Raw genomic sequence first — 26,180 nt, 5'->3', positions numbered from 1 at the left:
TTGTAGCTTGCTACAGATCCCCCACCATGCCCCAGGATTCCCACTCCTCTTTTCTTGATGTACTGGAAAATATTAGGGTTCAACCAAACACCCTAATAATGGGCAACTTCAACTACCCCACCATTAACTGGTGTACCAACTCCTTAGCTCAATGCTTTCTGGAATTCATAAACTCCAATGCCCTGGATCAACTTATCTACACCCCCACCAGGGGCAACAATATCCTAGACCTAGTCATTACAAACATGAGTGACCAGTGTTCCACACCTGAAGTCAACTCCTCGTTGGTCCAATCCGACCATAAGCTAATCACCCTTGATATCCACATCCCGCCCCCACCCCCCATTAAGGAAACCGTGGTAAAAAATTTCTCCAAAGCCAACTTCATGCTTCTTAAGATAGAAGTGGTGAACTTCATGACACCCATGCAGATGAACAATACAGTTACAAATGCTGAATCCTACACAAATGCACTCAATAAGCACACGCACAAGTGCATGGATTGTGCCATCCCAAACAGAACCAAGATGCTATCCCCCCAAAAAAGGAAGCCAATCTGGTGGTCCCCTGCCATAAACAAACTGTACAACAGAAGGAAGATACTGTTGCAAAAGAGAGTAAAATCCCATGAGTGGAGGAGCTCCCTGGTCAGCCTCAGTAAGAAGCTGAGATTCCTTATAAGATCTTCCAACGCTATCTGCGAAAACAAAATTGCCACTAATTTATTTTATTTATTTTACATTTGTTGACCGGGCTAGTCTAGCTGGATATATTTCCATTTTCAGTAGAGGCCCGGGGAGAAAAGCTCCAACATTAATAGTTAGATAATTACTTAAAATACAGCAACAAGGATGGTACACATAGTTGAAACATCGTAAATGAAAGTAGTTCAAATAAGTATAAAAAATCAGTAATAATAATAAAAAAGGGATCAAAAAAAATATTTACACTAGTATAGAAATCATTAAGAATGGTGAGATGAATTTGATTACACAATAAAAGTGACATAGTGTTATTATGTACTAACAATAAGCAGGATGGAATCTACCAAATTGTTTCATTGTGGTCAGCAGTTCAGTTCTTCATCATAGAAATTAAAGAAATATGTGTGAAAAATTGGTAGGGTGTAGAAGTAACTTTAGTAGAGGGAAGGTTAGTCAGGTTTACAACATAGATATAACCAGTGAGTTTTAAAGTATGTTTTTAGTCTTTGTTTAAAGAGAGGCAAAGAAGAAAGTGTTGTTAGTTCATTTGGAAGGAGGTTCCAGTCTTTTCCCACTGTGTTAGAAAACAGGGAATCTCCAGCCAAGTTATTAGTTTTGGTTATACTAGCTAGAAGCTTGTTAGAGGAGCGCAGTGAGTTTAGGGGTTTATAAGGGATTATGAGATTGGATAGTATAGGAGTGCTAGTAGGTTGATAAAATATCTTGTGGGTCATGGTTAGTTGGGAGATTTTCAGAAGGTTTTGAAGTTCAAGCCAGCCCAGCTGCTTTAGATTTAGACAGTGATGAGTACGAAAGGGGTTACCAGTGGCAAATCTGGCCATGCTGTTATAGGCATGCTGTAGTTTGACAAGGTTATTCTTTTTGAGGTTGGTGTATATGGGAGAGGCATAAAGAAGAGTAGAAATTAAATGGGAATGAGCAATTTTGGTTTTAGCTGTTGGAGTTAAGAAAGTTTTGATTCGATATAAGGAGCCAATTTTCCTGTTGACATTTTTAATGGTGTTATTTATGTGACTATCAAATGTAAGGTTGTTATCAATAGTAATTCCTAACAGTTTAGTTGTAGAGTCAGGGTGTATGATTGTGCTATTATTGGAAATGACAGAGAAATCAATTGGGGTAGACTTATTAAAGGGTGTAAAGAGAAGGAGCATTAAGAAGGAGACAACGTTTTGTGAACCATGTTTCTACTGTGTTAAATACATTCTGAGTCAGGGAATGTAGTGCAGATGGTGAGGTTGCTGAGCAAATTAATGTTGAATCATCTGCATATTGAATGCAGGTGGCCTGTGGGATTGCTACATGCAGGTCATTAATAAAAAGAGAAAAAAGAAGTGGGCCTAGAATGGAGCCCTGAGGGATTCCCAGTGTAACAGGTAGAAGGTATGATATATTATTTGCCCAGAGAACTGCTTGTTGTCTATTGGTTAGGTAGGACCTGAACCATTTAATAGCTAAAGAGTCAAGAGAGAAGGATTCAAGAATGTTGATCAGAAGTGCATGGTTAACCATGTTGAAAGCTTTGGAGAGGTCAATAAAGAGTGCAGATGAGAGGTTGTTGTTATTACGATTTCTATTTATAACATCTGTAAAGGATAACAGAGCGGTTGTGGTACTATGAGATGGCCTAAAGCCATGCTGACATTTAGCTATTATGTTATTTTGTGTTAAATGGTTTAAAAGTTGATGATGAATGCATTTTTCCATGATTTTTGCTAAGGGTGATAAGAGTGCTATTGGTCGATAGTTTGAGTAGTCATTTGAGTTGCCGCCTTTGTGAAGGGGAATGATATGGGACAACCACAAAGCATTCTATAGCTATGTCAAGAATCATGATGGCAACACCCAGATCTGCTCTGAGTTACAGCACAAAGGCATGAAAATTACAGAACCAACTGATATTGCCAACATCCTGGCAGATAGGTTCAGTGCTAACTTTACCCCCCCCCCCTAAAGGGCCCATATCTATACAGGAAGAATGTAGAGTCCCTGTAATCACAACTATGCAGATAAAAGCTGCACTCCCTAAAGCCAAAAACACAGCATCCATGGGACTGGACAACATCCCAGGCTGCATTTTACACTAACTTCAGAACGAACTGGCTCCCCACTTAAGCACCATGTTCAATAATAGCCTCGCATCAGGCTTTGTGCCCACTGAATGGCGCACAGCAAAAGTTATCCCACTACACAAAGGAGGAGCCACCACGGATCCCGGGAACTATCAACCTAGTAGCCTGACGAGCCTGGTCTGCAAGGCCATGGAACGTATCATCATGGAGCTCATAAACAAAGACATTGGTAACGTCCAAACTCTGGATCCCAGCCAGTTTGGGTTTGTGAAAGGCAGATCATGCCTCCTGAACCTGATTGACTTCTTTGAGGCAGTCACCAAAGCCGTAGATGAGGGCAAGGTGGCTTACACTGCCTATCTTGACATCGCCAAGGCTTTTGACACCATCCCCCATTCTGGAATTATAGCTAAACTCACTAAACTAGGTATAAATACCTACGTCACAAGATGGGTTGCCTACTGGCTCACCGACAGAATCCACACTGTAAAAGTTGCAGACTCCAAATCTGACCTCAAAGCAGTGACAAGTGGAGTACCACAGGGTTCCGTCCTAGGACCTCTCCTGTTTGGTATCTACTTCTCTGAACTACAGGTTAACACAGAAGGCCTCTGACTAACGAAGTTCACAGATGACTGCAAACTAGGAGCCATAGTCAAGTCCCCAAATGATGTGGACATCCTACAGAAGGGCCTCGTTGAGACAGATGCCTGGTGTCAGAGCCATGGCCTCAAGCTCAGTGCCAAAAAGTGCAGTGTCATCCCCTTTGGTAAAAACTCTGTACCCATAAACTACCACACAGGCAGCAATCTACTTAACACCGAATGTGTGATAAGAGACCCAGGTGGACAGTAGTCTGTCCTTTGATAGTCACATCGCCACAGTAGTCAGGAAGTCCTTCTACATGGCACACCTCATCATAAAAGAGTTCTCATCCAGGAAAAAAGAGGTCAGTGTTCCCCTCTACTCGACACTCATTAGACCCATTACAGAGTACAACGCCTCTTTTGGAATGTACCTCACAAGACATCTGCAGCAGCTGGAAAGGTCACAGAAATACCTCACAAAGAGGATTACTGGCCTCAAACAAATGCCCTACACTGACCACCTCAAAAAACTTCAGCATTACTCCGTAGCATATCGCCTACTCCGAGGTGATCTCTGCCTAACATATAAAGTTATGTCAAACCCAGAGCTGTTGGACATGCTGCACCTAAAGAAATCCCAATCCCACCGAGCTACATGCTCTAGGGACCTAAATCTTGTCACCACAATAAACAGGACATGCTGGCAGGATAGATTCCTGTCCCAGAGACTTCCCATACTCTGGAACAGGCTACCCATCTATGTCAAGCAAAGTTATTCATTAGCACTCTTCAAGAAAAATCTTGATGAGTGGATGGGAAATAGGAAATACACCCTGGGGATCACTTCTGTGTCTCTGCTCGACAGTGGCACAGGAAAATAACTTTCTTGGGTGGCATAAGCCAGGGAACATTGTTAGCTAGGCTTACGTAGGCCCTTGAGCCGATAGCCTAGTATCTACCTATGAACCCTACTAATAAATTATCATTTAAACAGCAGAAAGCATCCCACGTAAGTTTGGTTTAAGTGACTTAGTGAAACCTTTTGATATGTAAAATTCAGTTGTAACCAACATTTTCATATTGTTTCCAATGTATGTATTACGTCTGCATGCTTAGCAAATATAGGTTCATTGTTAATACTAGGCAATCAGTGTGCTGAGTATTACATGCCTAGCCAATAACCACACAATGACCAAAGGTAAGAATCAAAACCCATACCTTGTGTGTCTGATGGAAACACCTTAACCATTATACCAAGCCCATAATTAAATAATCTTGAAATTATGAACTGTGACTGTTATATACCTACCTATGTATACCCCCCTACAAAAACGCAGTTGTCCAGCACTTGGAGTGTTAAAAATATCAACCACAAAAATACTATTCCATAAAGAACTCTGAGGACACACACACACACACACACACACACACACACACACACACACACACACACACACACACACACACACACACACACACACACACACACACACACAAAACAATTTTGTAACTAAAACAATGTTTCCATGAGTAGAGTAGAAATGCACCAGAAGGCTGCATTGACATTGTTTATAATGTGATGCGTAAAAATAGCTGTTATTGCAAACATTTGTTCTGTTGAAAGCAATCAATATTCTCTTCCTTTGAGCTGAAGGCTCAAGGCCAGTAAAGAAAATAAAAAAAAATGCTAATGGAAATTTGTTTTGCATTAGTTTGCAGTTTGGAAACAGATTCTTATCTCAAGGCTTGTATTAATGGAAACGTCTGCAAGAGCAAAGAAAACCTGCAGACTTTGCCCATACTGAATAGAAATTACTGGATATTTGTGTTTGTTGCTTATAATGCTTTATAATTATTGATTCAAAGCAAATGTACATGGTATTAAAATAAGTTTCAGTCATGGAACTCAAGCAATATTAATGTATGATGGATGTGAACCAAATTCTTGCCATTAACTATGACATCATTATAGATGTTTAGTAAAAAAACAAAATGTGACTGACTTGTATCATCCATTTGTTACCTTTCTGCTATAGTACCATAGCTGGGTATACATTTATATGGTTGCATTACATTTTGCTAAATGCTTCTTTCGTTGGCAAAGCCTAATGCATGTTGATATGTGCAACCAGCAGACTGAGTGAGTGCTGGGTTGGTTTAATCATTCTTTCCTGACAAAGGTGAATGGCAATACATTTAGGGTGGGAGTGTGTACACGAGTGTATGTGGGTTAGGGTTATGTTAGCCGATAGCTTTTGTGTAGGTGTGAGTGTTTACAGGTTACAGTTTGGGTAATGGTTAGCTAAAGGAATACATATACTCTATATTCAAGAGTTTGCAGGTTAAGGCTACAGTTAAGGTTTGGTATTGTGTTAGACGAAGGGTTGTGTGTGAATGTGTATGAGCTGTAGTATGTAGTGATAGTGTTATGGAAAGTGTTATTCTAAGGCACATGGTTAGAGATAGGGTCAGAGGCAACACTCCACCTATGTGTATGAGCTGTAGTATGTAGTGGTAGTGTTATGGAAAGTGTTATTCTAAGGCACATGGTTAGAGATAGGGTCAGAGGCAACACTCCACCTAAGTAAGGAGTGCTAAACCTAACCCTAATCCTGCCCCTCAGTATATGCTGATGGTAATTTCTGTCTGAATTGTTTTTAGGTTAATTAGGCTTCCCTACACTTCCCTGAGTCCCAGCTCTGTGAGAATTTCACTTACCAAATTCAGCTCCTCGATGCTAAACTCTTTGATTGGTATTTTTTAAGAAAATTACCACCAGCTTAGTTTCAAAGTATACTGGCAGTAATTCCTTTGTTTTGGGCGATTTTTCATTCTTAATGTTTGTGCAGCTGTGTAGATGGATCGTTTTGGAGATGTTTCCATTCTATATATTTGCGTAGATGGTACGTATAAGTTTAAGGAGTATTTGGAAACTTGCTTCCCACATATGGGGTGCAGGAGATCTTGCCACTTGCAAAGAAAAAAAATGCTTTTCATTTTATTCTGCAGGTTGAAGCCTGACCAGTTTAACTGAGCATGTTATATCCTCTTCCAGGTGAAAGTCACTGATTCACAGGGGAAGCAGTTATTAATTATATGCTGGCATGTATATGGCTGGTTTCTGAAATAAAATTCATTTGAATTCCTAGATCTCAAACATAGTTTAACAAAAATAATGCTATCTGGGGCTCAGTAGTATTTTGTAAACACACACACACACACACACACACACACACACACACACACACACACACACACACACACACACACACACACACACACACACACACACAAAATACAACACAACCTTAATGTGAAGATGTGAAATGGTCCACTCCACTACATTTATTAACCGTTTCTGTAGTCACTGCAGTATAGGGAATAAAATTTCTCTGTTTGCAGCAGTCTTAAAAATGTGCTATTTTCAGCACAAATGCTTTTTTGCAGCTTTCAGTCTTTCATCAGCAAGAATGTTGTGCTTGGAGGCTACTGCAGGTTTCAGAAAATGGCACCCTACCTCAGACATACCATTCAATTTTTTGCCTCCAGAGTTAGGGACAAAGCAAATGAAAAAAGTAGGGAAAAGGCCCCAAATTAGGGATACTTTTTAAATGCTGGTACTAATAATTTCCAGTTTTATGAGGGATGGAGCAAATAATAAGGGATGGACAGTTGAGAGGTACTGGATGTCAACAATATTGTCTGAAATTGTGTGTGTGTGTGTGTGTGTGTGTGTGTGTGTGTGTGTGTGTGTGTGTGTGTGTGTGTGTGTGTGTGTGTGTGTGTGTGTGTGTGTGTGTGTGTGTGTGTGTGTGTGTGTGTGTGTGTGTGTGTGTATGTATTTAGACACACACAGCTCTCTGGCACACACAGCTCTCTGGTTAGAGTTTCTTAATTTTTTCCAAAATGAAGACGACATAAGACATATACTAATTAGCTAAAAAGTTAGTGTCTAACATAACCTGTTAAATGTACAATTGTTTCAGTGTTTCAGAATTCGGAGCCAATTCAAATCTACTAAATCTAGTTATATCCCAGTGTAAAAGAATAAATGTCAAAGAGAATCTAGCTTACAGTTAAATCACTTTCAAACTAAATAGTACTGGCACTATATAAAGAGTTCAAGAATATCAAGCTTATCTGCCTTTGATAAATAACAAGTTAGGTTCTGTTCAACACAATGAGCAAGATTTAAAGACACTGCACATAAGGTGTGTGCAAAGAAAAAAAACATAATAATGCTTATTTGTGCTGCAAAGGCAACTGTGTAGTAGGTCTGCAGAAGGGATATTTTACTGCATGCCAAGTCTGCTGACAGTGCACAGTCCATGCAAATGGCCAACAACATGAGTAATGTACTAATGGAATTCAAAGTTGGCACCCTGTCTATACTGTATAGATATTTAACATTGCTTTGCAGTGCAGTTTTAGGTGCCTGTTGCTGGCTATATGCTAGACAGCCACCAGTACTGTATAACAAACAGTTCCACACCAGTGTAATTATAAGCATAAACCATACCCAAAACCCACACATGGGCCACATGGAGAAGCGCTTGTAAATACAGAAATATAGACAGAGGGAAATAAATTAGACATACATGCAGATGAACACACATAGTACAAAGAACACAGTAGTCAACCAAGCCACACAGTGCAGGACTGCATTCTCTGTAGGGTGTATGACGTAGTGGGAGTTGTGCAGTGCTCAGCAGGAGTGCATTACACATAAATGCTGTGGCCTTGGCACCAGAGCATCCAGATTCCACCATGGAGGGGAAACACAATGCTTGTGTGGTTAACCAAGTAGTCAGTGAGTTCTAAATACATAAGGCTTCAACTCATCAATTTAAACTCACCAAGTTTTAACTGGACAGTTAGTGGTTGCTATAGAAGATTATTGCAGGTGTAGTTAAGTTAGCATGTTGGCAGTGATACAGTATGTGCTGCCATTTTCTCTTGTCTAAACAAGTGAGCATGAAGCTAGTATAGTTAAATACAGGGGTGAAGGGCAGATTCCTCCAATATGGGGGATGCAAAGGGACTTGTCCCTGCACAAAGTTTTTTTTCCTAAACTTTTTCATCTGGTAGTAGCTTCAGCCAGTAGAGTCAGAGAGGTATTTAGTGGAAGTTGCTTATACCTACCAGTATGCTAGCATACCACACGAAAACATACACACACACACACACACACACACACACACACACACACACACACACACACACACACACACACACACACACACACACACACAGACACACACACAAAAACAGATGCATGTGCACGCTGTGATACAGAATAACTGTATTTGGCTGCACAACTGCTGTGGTGCTCAGCATTGGGCACAACAGTTCCCAAACCATTTCTGTGTGTTTACCTTATTACCTAGAGCAACATAACAGTAATCATTTATATTTCTTTAGGCATTTGTACTCAGTACCTGATATTAGAGCTCTAACAGTAAACAACTGTGTAGTGCATATACATATGAATACATACTGCAAAGGATGCAGTGCTGTGCACCCATTCCTACCTTCCTATCACTTCACTTATCCTTTAAATAAAAGTTTTATGGGACTCTAAGTCAGACAACATCCTTTCACTATGCATTTTTGCAGTGCATTTCATTGTGTCACTATGCCATGATACACAAGTACCTCTACAGGTTTGTGTTTCAGCACTCCCTTTGCTCTGCCATTTCCTGCATGCTGCGATCAGTGCAACACTGAAGTATAATGCATAATGAGCTCCTGCTCAGTGCTTCACATAGTTAAGTCTGTGTTACAGTGAAGGCATGCAAACGGGCATGTGATTCTGTCTAGGAACTACATGTGAATATCAGTGCCGTGGCTATTATTTCCTCTATGTTTTAATAAACGAAATAAAGGAATAAAAGTCAGCATTGTTCTAATCTGATGCAATTAAAATGGACAGAACAGTATCCCAGCAGTCACTGAAACCTCCCAAAAACAGAAAACGAGAAGAATCCATTTCTACGATATAAAACGATTCCATAAATGTAAGCTGCTAGCAAAGGATGATAAGTTCATTTTTTATACTTGAGAACCACTTGGTTAATTTTGTCATTTTGTGTTCATCTCATTTTATAAATACAGTCTATAGGAATGATCTTTATTGACTTTTGCAATGTTCTAGGCAGCCGACTACATACAGACCAGAATTATATTGCAGGTTAATGCATCTGCCCAAGTGAGAGCAGTGACTAAGCTCATATCCTATATTAGTAACAGGTGTGTAGCCTTGTGCAAAATATTACACACGTGCATATATGCAGCTAATCAAATGTCTAGTATTTATATTGCTGGAGAGTGCATTTCATAATCCCAATAAATATCTTTGTATGGGATATCATATCAAACAATATATTTTTTGTCAGGATCACATTATTACATATGAGCGTTCGAAAGACATGCATTGAATGGGCGTGTCTTCACTGAAGGTTGGGCGTTGTGCTGGCAACTCGACACCATAAAAAAAACAAAAAAAACAACTGCCAATCATTAGCGGACCCCTAACTGGGAAAAGCAAAAAGAGAAACAACAACATTATTACATAATCGTTGATGTTTTGACAAGATTAAACTGGTAACACTTTGGGATTCTGAGACTTGCAAATACAAATCCTGGAAGAGTGAGACTAAATGTGCAAAAATAGAGTTGTCGCACATTAAATTTCAGGTCAGTGGTATTCAGAGTATGCCACTTACTCTGAAATACAGCAGTCTGAGTGACAATATATGTAAATAGGAGTGATGCAGGACTGCAGCCTCCACAATGGGTACACAGGGGGCTTTTCCCCTGTAAAAAACGGTTTAGAGAAATTAATGTCATTTTTTGAGAATTTGCTGTTCACACTTACTTTCATGGTTGCACTTATGGGTCTCAGAATTAATCGAGAGAACCTGTTAAACCAGTATGAAACAGACTTAGTAAATTTTTTTTAATTTTGGTAGATTAGAAAATACCTAGTATGACCATTTGTTATGTATGGGATATTTAAACAGTCCTGTTCATCAAAGACTATAATTAAGATTACCATATTTACATCACTTGTTAAATAATCTATAGTGTTTCACTGATTAGATAAGGATGTTTTGGCATTTTAGAGATAGCAGTCCATTCAAATAAAGCATTAGCACCCCCCCCCCACCATTTGAGTACTTAGCAATTGATCATCAGCTCCTCTGTGTTGCTCCAGATGCACCTAAATCAGTGTCCTTGGTACTATGGTGGGACACCCATACCCATTGGCAGTAGGGGAATTGTAAACACAGGCAGGGGCAACCTGGCAACTTCACATATGGTCGCTTTATACACCAGGAATGTTTTTGTTATGCCCTGACTAGACAGAGCTGCATGACATCACATGCATCAACATATGGAGTGTGAAAATAGCTCCAGCCCACATGATGAATGGGGGTGTCTATGTGCCGTGCAACTGCAACACGGTGCCCATCACTGGGAGAGTGCTAGATTACATGCAGAAATGTCTGTCTTCTTCCTGGAATGGGGGAGCTGACAACTAATGCTGGATAACATGCAGAAATGTCTCCGTCTTCCTGGAATGGGAGAGCTGACAACTGCCACTCCTTCCAACCAATCACTGCTCAGCTCTTCCAGTGTCTGAGCCACTAATCAAACTTGACTCCAACTCTCCATACCATGTGGGCTGGGATACATCATTAGCTGCTTTACAAGTAGAAATACTATAATATTGACAATAATAATCCTTCAGGTGTGGAAAGAAGTGTATCAATTATGAGGTGATAATTACATCAGCTTTGCTTTACATTTTATAAGGCAGTTATTTATATTTCAGTAAGCTCTGGATAGCTAGTTAGTAATTAATTTTATTTAGCACAAATGTCTAGTTTAGGATTCTGCTTCTATTAAAAAAATGTTTTGTATCCTCATTATTTGTGACTTTTCAATACCTACAAATTATGTTTTTCAGTGTTTTTCAGCAGTTTCGAATAGCATTTTACAGTATTATTTGGACAGTGTTAGATTTTATTTGCTTTTATGTTTCTATATAGTAAATTCACTACACAGTTCAAATAAAAAATAAGGATTTTACTTATCTCTGCAAACATGTATTCATTTGTGAATTATGATAATAACAACCGATGATGTGGTGTGTGGTATATTGAAGATTTACTCACAGTTGGTGTGGTTTAATCATGACGGTAAAGTCTGAGTGATTAAACAAAGATAACCATGGGTAAATCTTCAATATACCATACCCATGAATCAGTTATTGCTATCATACAATGACATTATTTAAGAAAAAAATCACTTACTTTTCTTAAATAATGTCTTTGTGTAACGGTGCCATGATGTTCTTTTGTGTTGTTTCCCAATTCCTCTGCTTTGTTGATGTGCTGTGCATGCGTATCGGACTTCCGTTTCAATGTTTACACAGTACATCAGTGCTTTGGAAAGCAAGCAATGGAGATAGGAAGATCTCTGTTCCTTATCTTATTTTTGGCAAAGAAAAGAAAGCTGTAACCTCCAGACATTTTAGGGGCATGAGAGATGGGTAAAATACAAGGAAAATCAGGTATGTTTCTTTAGTTTTGCAAAACATACCTGATTTTTCTTGTATGTTCTCTGCTCTCATAAGTACCTCTCCACCTTTTATTATCTGAGAAAGATTTTCCGGTGTAAACCTTGGATCTTAATGATTGTCACTATTGTAGTGACACCCCCACCCCATGTGCAAACATGAGAAAAGGGATTAAGGATGGATGGATTTGCATTGTCTGAAGGAAAGAAAGTCTGAAACTGATATGCATGTCATTATTTAGTGACTTTGTTCCTCAGTGATTTGTCAGAAAACCACACATTTTATGAAGAACAAAGCCAATAAATAATGACATGCATTTTAGTTTCAGACTTTCTTTCTTTTAGACTAATGCGTGTGTACACATACCAATAAATAAAAAAATCTGGCTGCTCAGTGATACTTTAGCAGCTGCTCTTTTACCGTTGGTATATTCTCGATTTACAATGGGCACGCTGGGTGGGCTACCAATCAGTGTGCTCATTTTTGAATGTTAATGACCAGTCATTGTATAATTACCAAGTATGAATTACTGACTCAGGCCCAAAGTCACAAGGTATAATCAACTAATTCTAAAAATGTTCTCTTGAGTAGTAGGGCTGACCATCAGAAGATAATAAGTGAGTATTAAGCATTATCCAAATATCTGATGGATCTATTTGCAAAAGGCATTCACTATATACACGTGTGGCAGTCTACTGATCACCAAAAGCACTCCTGTTAATACAGAAGCTCTTCCACAGTGACACTTTAAATATGTATCTATTACTATATATGTACATATACACATCGTGTACGCATATATATGTGTGTGTGTCTGTGTGTGTGTGTATATATATATATATATATATATATATATATATATATATATATATATATATATATATGTATATATAAATAGCTGTATAAGCACACACACACACCTATGTATGAGTGCAGTCTGAAACATCAAATGCTCGTATGAGTTAATGCTTTTTCAGGCTGTAAATAACAGAGAATGCTCGTTTGAATGAACATTGTTTTCAATGCAGTTTTTGCTCACAGTGTTTTGCATGGAATCGTGGTGCAGCAAGGTGAAGGCATTTGTCCTTACTCCGCTGCTGTGCTATTTCAGACTTGTCATATATAATTAGCATAGGTTGTGGGGGTGCATGCAGGCTTGCATGATTGTTGGTTTTGATCATTTTAGATTCAATCTAAAATGGTCATTCTTCTTATGTCAGCATTTTGAATATATATATATATATATATATATATATATATATATATATATATATATATATTTATATGTATACACAGTGGATATAAAAAGTGTACACACCCCTGTTAAAATCCCAGGTTTGTGTGATATAAAAAATGAGACCACAATAAATAATTTCAAAACCTTTCCCACCTTTAATGTGACCTATAATCTGTACAATTCAATTGAAAAATAAACAAATCTGTCAGGGGAAAAATATAAAAAATAAAAAACATACAATAAAATAGTTGCATAAGTGTGCACACCCTTAAACTAATACTTTGTTGAAGCACCTTTTGATTTAATTACAGCATTCAGTCTTCTTGGGTACACACTTGTCATCAATTAAAGAGAATCTGATCAACCCCAAATAAAGTTCAGCTGTCCTAGTCGGATTTTCCTGATATTTACTCAGTTGCCTGCTACAGCAAAAGCCATGGTTTGCATAGAGCTTACAAAGCATCAAAGGGATCTCATTGCTGAAAGGTATCAGTCAGGAGAAGGCTACAAAAAAATTTACACAGCATTGGATATACCATGGAACACAGTGAAGACAATCATCAAAAAGTGGAGAAAATATGGGACAACAGTGACGTTGAAAAGAACTGGACGTCCCTCCAAAATTGATGAAAAGACATGATGAAAACTGGTCAGGGAGGATGCCAAGAGACTTATAGCAACACTGAAGGAGCTGCAGGAATTTCTGTCAAGTACTAGTTTCTCCATATGTCTGGACTATGGGGTAGGGTTGCAAGACGGAAGGCTTTTCTTACACAGAAAAACATCCCAGCCTGGCTAAAATTTGCAAAACAATACATCAAGTTTCTCAAAAGCATGTGGGAAAAAGTGTTATGGTCTGATGAGACCAAGGTTGAATTTTATGGCCACAATTCCAAAAGGTACATTTGGTGCAAAAACAACACATCGCATCACCAAAAGAACACCATCCCCACAGTGAAGCATGGTGGTGGCAGTATCATGCTGTGGGGTTCCTTTCTTCAGCTGGAACTGGGGGTTTAGTCAAGGTGGTGGGAATTATGAAGAGTTCCAAATACCAGTCACTTTGGGCCCAAAACCTTCAGGTATTTGCTAGAAAGCTGAAGATGAGGAGGAATTTCACCTTTCAACACAACAATGACCCCAAGCATACATCCAAATCAACAAAAGAATAGCTTCAGCAGAAGAAAATTAAAGTTTTGGAATGGCCCAGCCAGACCCCAGACCTAAATCCAATAGAAACTCTGTTGGGGTGACTTGAAGAGGGCTGTGCACAAAAGATGCCCTCACAATCTGACAGATTTGGAATGCTTTTGCAAGAAATAATGGGCATATATTGCCACGTCAAGATGTGCCATGCTGATAGACCCCAACCCAAATAGACTGAATGCTGTAATGAAATCAAAAGGTGCTTTAACAAAGTATTAGTTTAAGGGTATGCACACTTATGCAACCAGCTTATTGTACTTTTTTATTTTTTATATTTTTTCCCCTAACAGATTTGCTTGTTTTTCAATTGAATTGTACAGGTTATAGGTCACATTAAAGGTGGGAAAAGTTTTGAAATGATTTTTTGTTGTCTCATTTTTTTATATCACAAAAGCCTGGCATTTTAACAGGGGTGTGTATACTTTTTATATTCACTGTGTGTGTATATATATATATATATATATATATATATATATATATATATATATATAAAATATATGTATTTAGATATAGCTATGGATACACACACACACACACACACACATATATATATATATATATATATATATATATATATATATATATATATATATATATATGTGTGTGTGTGTATATATATATATATATATATATATTTGTGTGTATAGTTATAGCCCAAAAGACAGAGTACACGTTTCGTGATAGAAAATTTTTATGGATGTAAAAAGGAGAATTCAAAAATGAGTGGATACCAATTTGTGTGAGTCACATATGGTTGATTTAATTTTATATAGTATAGCTAAGCAGACGTGTGCAGGAAAATTAATGTTTTAATAAAAATGTGTTGGTCATGCAAGATTGTGTTATAGCAGTTGGTATGAATATGCAAGTGTTTGCAGGTTAGGGTTAGGGTAAAGGTTAGGTAAGGGGATACATTTATTGTTGTGCATAATTTGTGTTGTGTGTGTTCTGTGTCCTTTTTCTTGTATGCTAGTACTGCTAGGGAAATTTTTTTTATTGGCATAATGTGAAGGGTTAGGTGTACCACACGAGAAAGATGATGTTGGGAGGCCGTTGTAGCCCCCTCTTGCCCACCTTACTCATGTGTGCTAATTCTAACTATATTGTATTTCTTGTTTTATTATATAGTCAGGTTATGGAACTTGTTATATTTTGTAGACCTTGTTAATTCTGCAACTGAGTCCTTTTTTCTCATTCAAGTACTACAATATTATTACTTTGAGGGAGAGAATATGGTGGATGGAAAGTCTGTACCAAATTTGCTAACAAAAATGTAGTTAGCACTTCTTATGCAGATTATCAGAGTATGCATTATGAACATTTAAAAGAGAGCTTTGAAAAAGGTCAGTATTACATATCAGTCAACTGACCACAAGTGATGAGATATTTGTTTTATGAAGAAAATTATTTTTAACTAATATGTTTTGTTGTAGAGAGTATCCTGTCTTTTTGTCAGTAACAAAATAAAATAAGTAATTAGAGGAAAAAATATAGAACCTTCACTTTTCTTTATGAGTAGCTGGCTTTCATTCCATATGATTCATCTAACAGGACTCTTAGTTCAGTTCTGACATAGTGTTAGACACCAAAGACATCTGTGACATAAAAAAAAAAACAATTGGAAGATTCATACTGGCTATCATGAGAGTGTCCATGCTTTGTGTAGTTGGTACAGTGTAAAGTTCCCTTGACTTATACATACAAGATCTTCATGTCTGACAAATGTCTGATTACATTTATTTAAAATGTTTTTCTCATAATATATTATTATTTTTTTCCTTTTTCCAGATTCTTGTATACTTGTCTAATTTGTTATTCTCATAATAGATTTTTTTTTCCATTTTTCAGATTCTACTATAGTTTTCTAACTTGGCATTTAAATTATTTTTTGAATTTCTGTTGGATAAAGTCTGTGCAGGACAAAAATGCTGACTTATTTTGCATTTATTTTAATGAGTACAGTTGTTTTACACATTTTTGTTCTATACTTATACATATAAAACATTCAAGTACAATAGGGTACACGTTACCGTTAGTAACATTTTATGTTGTACAGCTGGAAATTACAAAGTCTCATTCTATCCAGCAGCTTTATCAATTTCTTGTCCTGCTCTTCTCATGTCTTGTGAACACAAATGTATCATCAGTTGTATTTGCAATGCCCTCTGAGCCTCAGCCACTGAAAAAAACAGCTCTTCGGGATACCTCTGGAGATGTAAAATACCAATCTGAAGTCAACGAATCTCTGCCTCCAAATGGTTTATTAAATTCACACAAGTTGGAAGTTTACTGATCTAGCTCTGTCTTCCATAAACCCCAATTTGCATCTACTACAAAGAAAAAACAACAGTGGACCAGTTCTTCATATGTAAGCAAAGGGTAATGCTCTCTTTAAAGCACTTTATTCAGATCTTGTGTGTTATACAAAAGTGAGTATTGTACTTTTCACATTAACCATACTGCTCACTCATTTCATTGGATCTAATTGTTTGAAAAACAGCTACGTCTCCATAAACTTAATTTTCTCTCCAGATTTATTTCTGAGTGCTACAGTTAATTTTCTAGGAGCATTTATCAGGGTCATTGCATTGGAATTTGTTTATATATAACATTCACCAAGCAAGATTCCTATGCCTTTAAACAAATCAATACAGTTTTGCAGGATGTCATTGATACAGTTATTTACAGTATCTAAAATAGCTCTATAGCTTTTTGACAGAGTTTCTACAAATTGTCTTTCTTTTTGCGGTGGAAACTCACTCTACCATTCCTAGCTTCTCACAAGCCATGTAATACACAATCTTGGGAAAATCATTTTCGGATGCAACTGTTTGAAAAGAGATTTTATACTTCAGATTTCTGTACTGATATGTCTGCAGTTTTACACTTAGCGATGCAGCTTGGTGGCTGTAACAGCTTAACAATATGCTCACACGTCTCTTTAGACCTGTCTAGCTCCATCTGTCTAAAAGCATTATACTCTCTTTATCTGCATCTGATTTAATTCTACATTCTGTCCACTGGCTCAGCATTTCCTGCCAATATTCTTATTTGCTTTCCTGTTTCAATGCTTCACATGGAATTTTTGAATTCTGTCATCATTTGACTTCCACAGTAGCCACAAATAGTTTATTTTTATGTTTCTGTTCAACAGCATGCAAATCTTTTTGCATATACTTGTCACTGCTTTTATGCATTTCATAGGAATGTCCTTTTCTATCACAGGTACCTCAGAACAGATTAAATGTTATGCAAAACTTCCTGGCAAGCTTTTAGTTATATCTGCTGCGTGTGCATTAAAATTGCATGAACAGCTTTATTCTTACGAAGAACATTGCCACGTGACTGTCTTTCTCTTACTCATTTTTCAACAAACTATGCCCTTTTAACGTTTTTGCTTTATTTTATTCACACATTATCTGACACAGTCTTTTCTCATATAATACTTAAAACTGTGTACTATGAGCTTTTCTTGCTAAGCCTAGATAAGATTAGGCCAGTTTGTCTTAATAGTCTAAAAAATAGCCTGCCTATTGTTCGTTTCTTACATAAATTATTATGTCCTTCATTAGAGATTTATGCAGCTCACCAAATCCACTCTTTGTGTCCACATGCCAGCTCAGTAACATATGTGTCTGTAGTCGCTGTTGGACCATGGGCTCTTGTAATTCTTTCTGGGCTGGCAATAACTGCTGCATTTATGCCTAAGCGATTCTAATTTTATCCCTCTTCTATTCAAGAAAAGGATAATAGTTAAATATATTTATGGCTTCTATCTCAGAAAGATGCAGGCATGTAGCATATTGAATTTCTTCAGGATTTTTATCTAATCTACTTTTCATTGAGAAATAAAAATTCTGGACCCAAATCTACTCACTTTCAGGCATACTTCTTTCTAGTGGAAGAATTCTAGAAGTTTGAAGTTGAGCCATATTTCCACTAAGAATTATACTTATCTAGGTTCAAACACACAAATTCTTGAAAGCAAATATATGTCTTCACTTCTGCAGACTCATTTCTCTATTTCTGGCAGACATTTCCATGACTGCATGACATAATGTCATGTCAGGAAGCCTAGCAAATAGCATACAGATGCATACCTCCCAATTGTCCCGGGTTTTTAGGGACATCCCTAATTCTGACTCAAAGTTTAGATCTGTCCCTTCCATGAATCTCTCCTAAAACTAGTGACTTTCGCAGGAAAGGTGAATAATGACAGTAATTAAGAATTATAGTCTTCTTTTACTTCAGAACAAGTATATTAATTCACATTCTCTTATTCTTTCAATGTCACAAGTTAATAATGCTTATGTTTCACCCTGATTGTACCAGATGTTTTTTCTGGATTTGTCCCTGATTCTGTTTAAACTTTCCCTGATTGGTTGAGAGCTGTGGATAAAGGAGATATAGTATATCTTCCATACTGTCTATATTCCAGTCAATATCTCAGTTAGCAAGGGTGTATCACATGACATGCTAATCACTCTAGTTAGATCATTAACTTAAAGCTGCATGCACTTAAATAAACACATGCATCAGTTCCTGTCCTTATATCGCATTTCTGAATTTAAAAAACAAATTGTGTATTTTTATTAGGATAAAATATTTCTTACACCTTTATTGCACATATTCAGATATGTGTCACATGACCCCATGTTGTGTCTTTCGGCTTTTCCCGGTTAGGGGTCGCCACAGCGGAGCTCCGGTCCGCTAATGATTGGTAGTTGATTTTTACGTGCCGAGTTATCAGCCCTGACACACAACCTTCAATGAAGGTACGCCCATTCATGCATGTCTCCATGCAGAAGACGCTCTAGCTGAGAATTGAACCGGACAGTGTCTTACTGTGAGGCGACAACACTACCGCAGCACCACCACCGTGGGTCTGTAGCTCATAAACCTCGTCACCAGTCTTACCCAGCAAGCAACTCCTTTAATGTTTCATCTGCAGTTATTGTTAATGCAGTGGAGTAATTCTTAAACCTTGCAACCCCATTTTTCCATATCATAGTCAGAAATGAGCATGCTTGGTATCCCTAGACACACTTTCCTTATTGTTCTGTTCTATTGTAGTAGTTCGGGTGTCTGCACATATTATTTGTCCCCTGCTTAGCTATATCAGTGTATTATATTTAACAAAATTGCACTTAATCTTATTTGGTAGTTTATGCAAATTCAATTCTTTGGCAATGGACTTCATGAAAAAAATGAATCAGCAACATTAAAATAATAAAAAAAGGCTTTAATCTCTTTAAAAATAAGTTGATACTTCTTCACAAGTTTCATGCGGTCATGTCTAAGTCTAAAATTTTTTTTACATTTGAAAAAGCGTACCTTCTGAGCACTACAGACGTAGCAAAAACAGTAGAAAGAATAAAAAGACCATGACTTTTTTTAGAAGAGCATAATTTAATTTTGAATATCTACCAGTTATATTAGCAACTACGCAGAGCACCACCAAAAGCCAAACTTTCAGCTCATAATGAACCATTTTGCAAACATAGTTCTAAATCTAACTGCAGAACAGAACTCACTGTTCTTTCTGCTGAAATCTTTCTACCTTTTTAGGGTATTAAACAAGTCAGTTTTGATAGTTATAGACATCATCACTACTATGTTCAACTGGTATCTCAGCTTAAGCTGATACTGAGAAACTGCTTAGTGGGCTGACAATACTACAACACAGTATGTACCACAAATATTCGGTACCGATACTAAAAGAGACTGCTACAACAATACCTATCTTAAAACTGTTTCAGTGGTGTATAGGGATAAAGCCCTAACTGTAGCTGAGGTAACACATATTTGATTAGTGGTTCAGGTGACTGACGGAGTGGCAGGGAGGGATGGGCATACCCATCCTGGGTGGGAAGGAGCTAGTTGCTGATGCTCCTTTAGGGGAGGTATGGTCCAAAGAGGGGAGTTGCCCTTGGGCGCAGTCAACAGTGTGGAGGGAAGGAAAGGGAAGTGGGTAGCGCATATAAAGAAAAAAGGAAACACAGATGGACAAGCACCCTGGACATCCTCAGGAACTTTGACCATTCCCAGCAATATCAGATTAGTCTGGGGGGGGGTAGGAGGATGGCTGGTTGACCTGACATAGATTTGGGACACCAGGGAGTGGGCTGGTAGGATGAGGTCTGAGGGGACAAAAAATGCCTGGCTCTGCCACAGGCATAAGACCTGTTAATGGTGTGAGTGCCATCCAGGTAGCCATGAGATTTTATCTGCTTTGTCTTCCCTTTGAGTGTGTATATTCCTGCATATACCCCTGTGAGGGATACCTGACATGGTTTTGCAGAGTCAAAAGCACATCTTTAGTCCATATCCTGGTTATTGCTCTCTGTCTCTCCAGTAGGTGTCAGCACTGCAGCAAGCCAGACCACCTACCTCTCCTCTGGAAGGGTGAGCCCACTCACTGCCACCCTCCCTTTTTGGTTTCTCCATCACTCAGATCACTAGTTACAGGTCATGTAGGATGCAGTTGATGTGCCTCTGCACTACAGAGGCAACATGACTAGTGGAGTTTTTAATAAGTATTGTTAATTGTACACCTGGCAGAATGACACAAGACTTAGTGACCACTAGTGTACATGGGCAGACCTTGGGAGAGCTACTATGTCGCAGCACATGTTAAAGATTTGCTCAGATATAATAAATAATGAGTGATGAGTACCAAAAGCAGAGTTAGGCAGTGGACCAGGGACCTGTTTTATCATCACCCTTTATATCAGGTTTTTTTTACAACTAGGTAGGCTGATGATGACTCAGACTTTAAAACATTTTTGTCACTTTGGGGAAGGATTAATTTAGAATGAACTATAGAAAAGACAGTATGCACTGACTTGCTAGAGTGAGATTAGTACTGGTAACTGTTAAGATTAAAACTAATATAAGTGTATAAAGTTATCATGATTAATAGCAATGATGAAATTTAAAGAGCATAAGTTTGCAGAGCTTAGATGGGCTTCAAAGCAATTCAAATTGATAGATATTGAAGAGATCTTTGAAATGTGAGTAAGCCAGTGAAGTAATATAGGCTCTTGCACCTTGGAAAATTTCCCGGATGGTGACTTAACTCTAAGTGATCATTTTCCCTAGTGTATATGCTTTTAACATTAAAAAATGGAAGAGGGTCATTAAAAATTCTATGGATTTCTTTGTAATATCTGCAGAGTGCATTTAGGTTGCAAGCAATAAATTTGCTGTGTGCATAACTGGGTCAGAAGTTAAAAGGAGAAAGGTAATTAATGTGTGCATTACATCACACAGCTATAACTAAAAAAAAAAAAAAAACAGTTATGAAACTCTTCCAGTACATATTTGTCATTGTGTTTACCCGGACATTTAAGATTATTCATTTTATGAAAGTATTAGGAGATATAGGGTGAAGTGAACTGTGCTTTATGAGAATTGTCTTCTAGATTAGATACAGAATTGTAATTTTCATCAGCAATGATATAGAGGATTATGAATAAATCATCTGTCATAACCTGCTTATTATGTGTTCGAGACATGGATAGTAGGAAATTCAAAATGGTTCCTACTGGAGACCCAGTCATAATTCTCTGTAGTGCATGCAGCTTTATCTGCTCCATGTACTTCTAGTTACAGAAGAAAAGAAAAAAAATCACTAAGTATTTTGCCAGCTTTCAAAGCCGTAAAACACTTAGCGAGCACTGAAAGAAATGCAGTATCACACTCTCTTATGTTACACAAAGTCAGGACAGCAGGTATAAACAAATCTATTTTTTATTCTGCTTATATTATTTGCTGGTCAATACTAGCAGACTTAACTGCCTTGTGCGAGACCTGATCATAGCAACTGAAGCAGGGGGTGCTTAACAATTGTTAAGATCGGGTCTCGATCTATAGAAGCGCTTAATTGATTTGTCTTTTTCCAGATATTGCAACATAATCATTGCACTCCATACAGTACATTAAAATTAAACACTAGTTTGATGGGGTATAGTAGTTTTAACTTGTGCATCTTGCATATCATTAAAGACTTACCGAATAATTGCTATAGCGATATAAACTGTGTTTAATTAAAAAAATACTGCGTTTGCATTTGCATTATTTGCTCATGCAGACTAATATACATACCAAGCTAACTTGATTATATTTACAAACACTTTTAAAAATCATTTCTCCCTTCCATTTCCCGAAACTCAGCAATAGGAATGAATCTAAACTTTACTGGTCTTTACAAGTGTGACTTTTCTCTGTGTTGAAATCTTAAAGCCCATTATGGTTCCATTGCAGTGCAACATAAAATAAGCAACATCTGCATTTTTTGTTAATACCTCTGTTGCATTGTTACTCCTTTTCATTAAGGGGTATTGTGGCTATACTTTTAGTATATAGGATGGATACTGTACCACTAATAGAGCAATGCATGCAATAAAACTATGTACCATAGAAGAGATTTCCTTTGTGGAACTGACATTCTGTATTTGTACAGCAGTAGAGCAAAGCAACCCTGAAGCCTGCTTCTTGACTCATTACATTTTACTAACTGGGCGATTACCTACTGAGGCTAAAGTCTTTTCTGGGATGACAGTGGGCAGCAGAGCACTTCATTACGTTTAAGTAGAATTCGCAGGAATTTTTACACTATTATAGCAATAAACACATTGGCCATTCATAATGCACCATGGGTGCGTGCATGCGCGCGCACACACACACACACACACACACACACACACACACACACACACACACACACACACACACACACACACACATACACGCACACACTCACACACGCACACACGCACACGCACGCACACACACGCACACACGCACGCACACACACGCACACACACGCACACACACAAACATACAAACTCAGGTTTAAAAATCTGCCTAAAGAAGACAGTTTGACAAGACAGGCAGCTAATTTCTTACACCTAGCCCCTTGTAAGTGCTCTCTATCATCTCGGTGCTGTCTACACTCCTAGCTTCTTTAAATGACTGTGTTATTCTGCTCTGTACCTCACAATCTGAGCACATATTACATTTGCCAACTAACCTGCCATTGTGTCGCAATTCCCTTCACTACAAATTGAAGTCTGATCCTTCAGTTTTTAATTCATATCTCCTTCTGCCTACCTTACAGTTCTTTTGTAGCTCATTTCCCTTACAATCTACTAGTGTATTATGCAGTGGGATCACTTTTAAGAATCTCGCTTCTCCCGTCTTGTTTATACAGGTCCTCTCTTCCCTTTGCCTAACTATTCTGGTAACATTTCTCTGCATCCTTTTTAATAATTTGATTAATTTCCTGCATTGTCTTCATAAACAGAGACAGCATTCCATTTGAGGCTTGACTACTGACCTTTATAGCAGGGCTTTTCTCTCTCTCTGTCTGTCTCTGTGTGGTAAAGCATGACATTCATCTCTGAATGCAGCATAGCATTTGACTGGTCATTGCTGCTTTTCTCTGATACTTGTTTGCTCTGTTACAGCAAAATCCTCCGATGCTGCATTATTGTGGCATTACAGCTTAGGAGTAATGCAGTCCTCTTGTCCAAATAAAATTCCAGCTGTTACCTGTCATACTAGTCTGCTAGTTTTCCTAGATTCTTTTATAGATGCCACCCTTGTACCACTTTGTCCATATCTTAGTGTTACCTACAAAAAGATTTATCCTCTGCCAGGAAAAAATATCCCAAGAGTGATTCCCTGCATGATTTCCTAATAATCATTACCCATTCAGTGGAAAAAATTTCCCAGCCATCACCATCCTCATCCTTCCATTCAGCCACTTCCAAAATGTTGATCTTCTTGTGTATCCCCATCAATTCCAGTGTCCTTACCAACAATCCGTGTGACAATCAGTAAGCTTACAGAAGTATAGATAGACTGCATCTACTACATGCCAATTGCCTGCCTCTTGATAACAGTCAAAGAATGGATCTTTCTTTGGCAAGATTATTCTGGCATGCAAGTCTGCTCCTTAGAACTGCATCCATTGCCTTTCCTACTAGTAATGTTTTAGCTCCTCACTTGTGGAAATGGGTCAATCTTTCTCGCACAAATAGTCCTGTATTATGTCAAAGACTGGTCTTTTAAATAGAGTTGTGTGAGGCCTAAGTGTCTGTTAAACAGAGGTTTGTGAGTCCTAAGTGTACATTTGGCAGGTTTTTTGAGTCTTATAGGGAATCTTGTAAAATCTGAACTGTCTTCTATATGCATATGCCACTGTAATTACTAAAACAGGCTGCCCCTCCTTTACAGAAATAAACAGCACCATACAAAACAACTTTAAACACCAATAGACTTGGTTACTATCTGACAGCCTGACTACCAGTAGCAACAAATTCATTCTTAAGCTTCTTAGAATCACCAAAAATAAATAAATAAATAAATAAATAAATGAATGAATCAAAGACTATTCTACCTAGTATGTTATGATCCACAGGGGTATCCTTTTTGTCACTCTCCAGAAATACCTGGGGTTTACTCTTGACCTCTGTTTACATTTATTGCCCTACATTAGCATTCAGTCATAATTTCCTAACTTTTAGTTGCCTACAAAGTGTTACACATACTAACAAAGAGGCAAGACAAGCTATTCCCATAGACATATTACTTCCCAGGTTAGAATACTCACTCGCAGTTATTGCCATCAGTTCAGCAAAAATAAACCTTTTTATCCTACAGAAGACATAAAACTATTCAACTAAGGCGCTGTAATGAGCACCACTGCATTACTATAGCTAAAAAAAAGTGGCTGCCAGTTCATACCAGGGCAAATCTTCTCCTTAACACTCTCACATTTAAACGTATCAGTGACCACTATAGTCCTCTACTAAAAAGATAGCTGTATTTTCATAATATCTTGCATGCTGTCAGAAATGCCAATAACTATCTCATCCTGAGACCACCTACGCTCTTGCTGTAGCCAAAAACATATTACATAATATTGCTCCAGTATCCTTGAAACCTAATCCACTACAAATCAAACAGCTGTCATCGTCTCGTGACTTTAAAAAGTTACTTAAAAAACACTTCCGAAGTTCTCACTCTACATCTGTTTTGATACCCATGGGTGATCACTGCACTCTTTTCCTCCATCTATTGTCCCTCCAGCTGAATTTTGCCATTTATACTGTCGCCTCACAGCAAGACATTGTCGCGTTCGATTCTCAGCTAGAGCATCTTCTGTGTGGAGGCATGCGTGAATCAGCGTGCCTTCTTCGAAGGTTGTGCATCAGGGCTGGCAACTCGGCACGTAAAAATCCACTACCAAACATTAGCAGACCGGAGTTCTGCTGTGGCGACCCCTAACCAGGATAAGCCGAAAGATATAACAATAACGTTGTTGATGTTGAAGTATTGTCTTTTAATTGCTATATAAATAGTAATACTTTATGTTTGCCTGTGGTCATACCTAAAAAGGGGTCTTTGGTGTAGTGTATCTATCTCATTAACAATTATAAACATAAAATAAATAAAATAAGCTGGACTTCCAGTGCTTCAAAACAAAGGATTTAACCAAAGTAGATATCACGCTAATAAAAGAAATGTCCACTTTGTATTAAATGTAGGCAAAATACCCTCTAATATAAACTCTAGGGCAAAGTATGGTTAAGTAGAAGATTAACTGCCTGTGCTAAGTTATCTTTGTACCAGATGAAGTGTACGGAGCATCATGTGCTGAGATAAGTTACATTTTGGTGTTTTGTTTTTAATGGTAAAATCATAAAAATTGTGACTTAAAAAAAACAATTTCCATCTTCAGAACAATTGTTTGGACTAAAT

The 26,180-nt window shown here is 37.8% G+C and overlaps 1 protein-coding gene across 1 annotated transcript in view; it reads left to right on the top strand.

Moving 5' to 3' along the window:
- The window catches only part of LRP3 (LDL receptor related protein 3), a 393,055-nt gene that overhangs the window by 39,909 nt on the left and 326,966 nt on the right, over positions 1-26,180 (top strand). The window lies entirely within an intron of this gene.

Source organism: Protopterus annectens, chromosome 8.part1, assembly GCF_019279795.1.
Source record: "Protopterus annectens isolate FY-2018-M chromosome 8.part1, PAN1.0, whole genome shotgun sequence".
NCBI lineage: Eukaryota > Metazoa > Chordata > Ceratodontiformes > Protopteridae > Protopterus > Protopterus annectens.
Note: the sequence above shows the minus strand (reverse complement) of the source record. Positions and strands in the feature narration are given on the sequence as shown.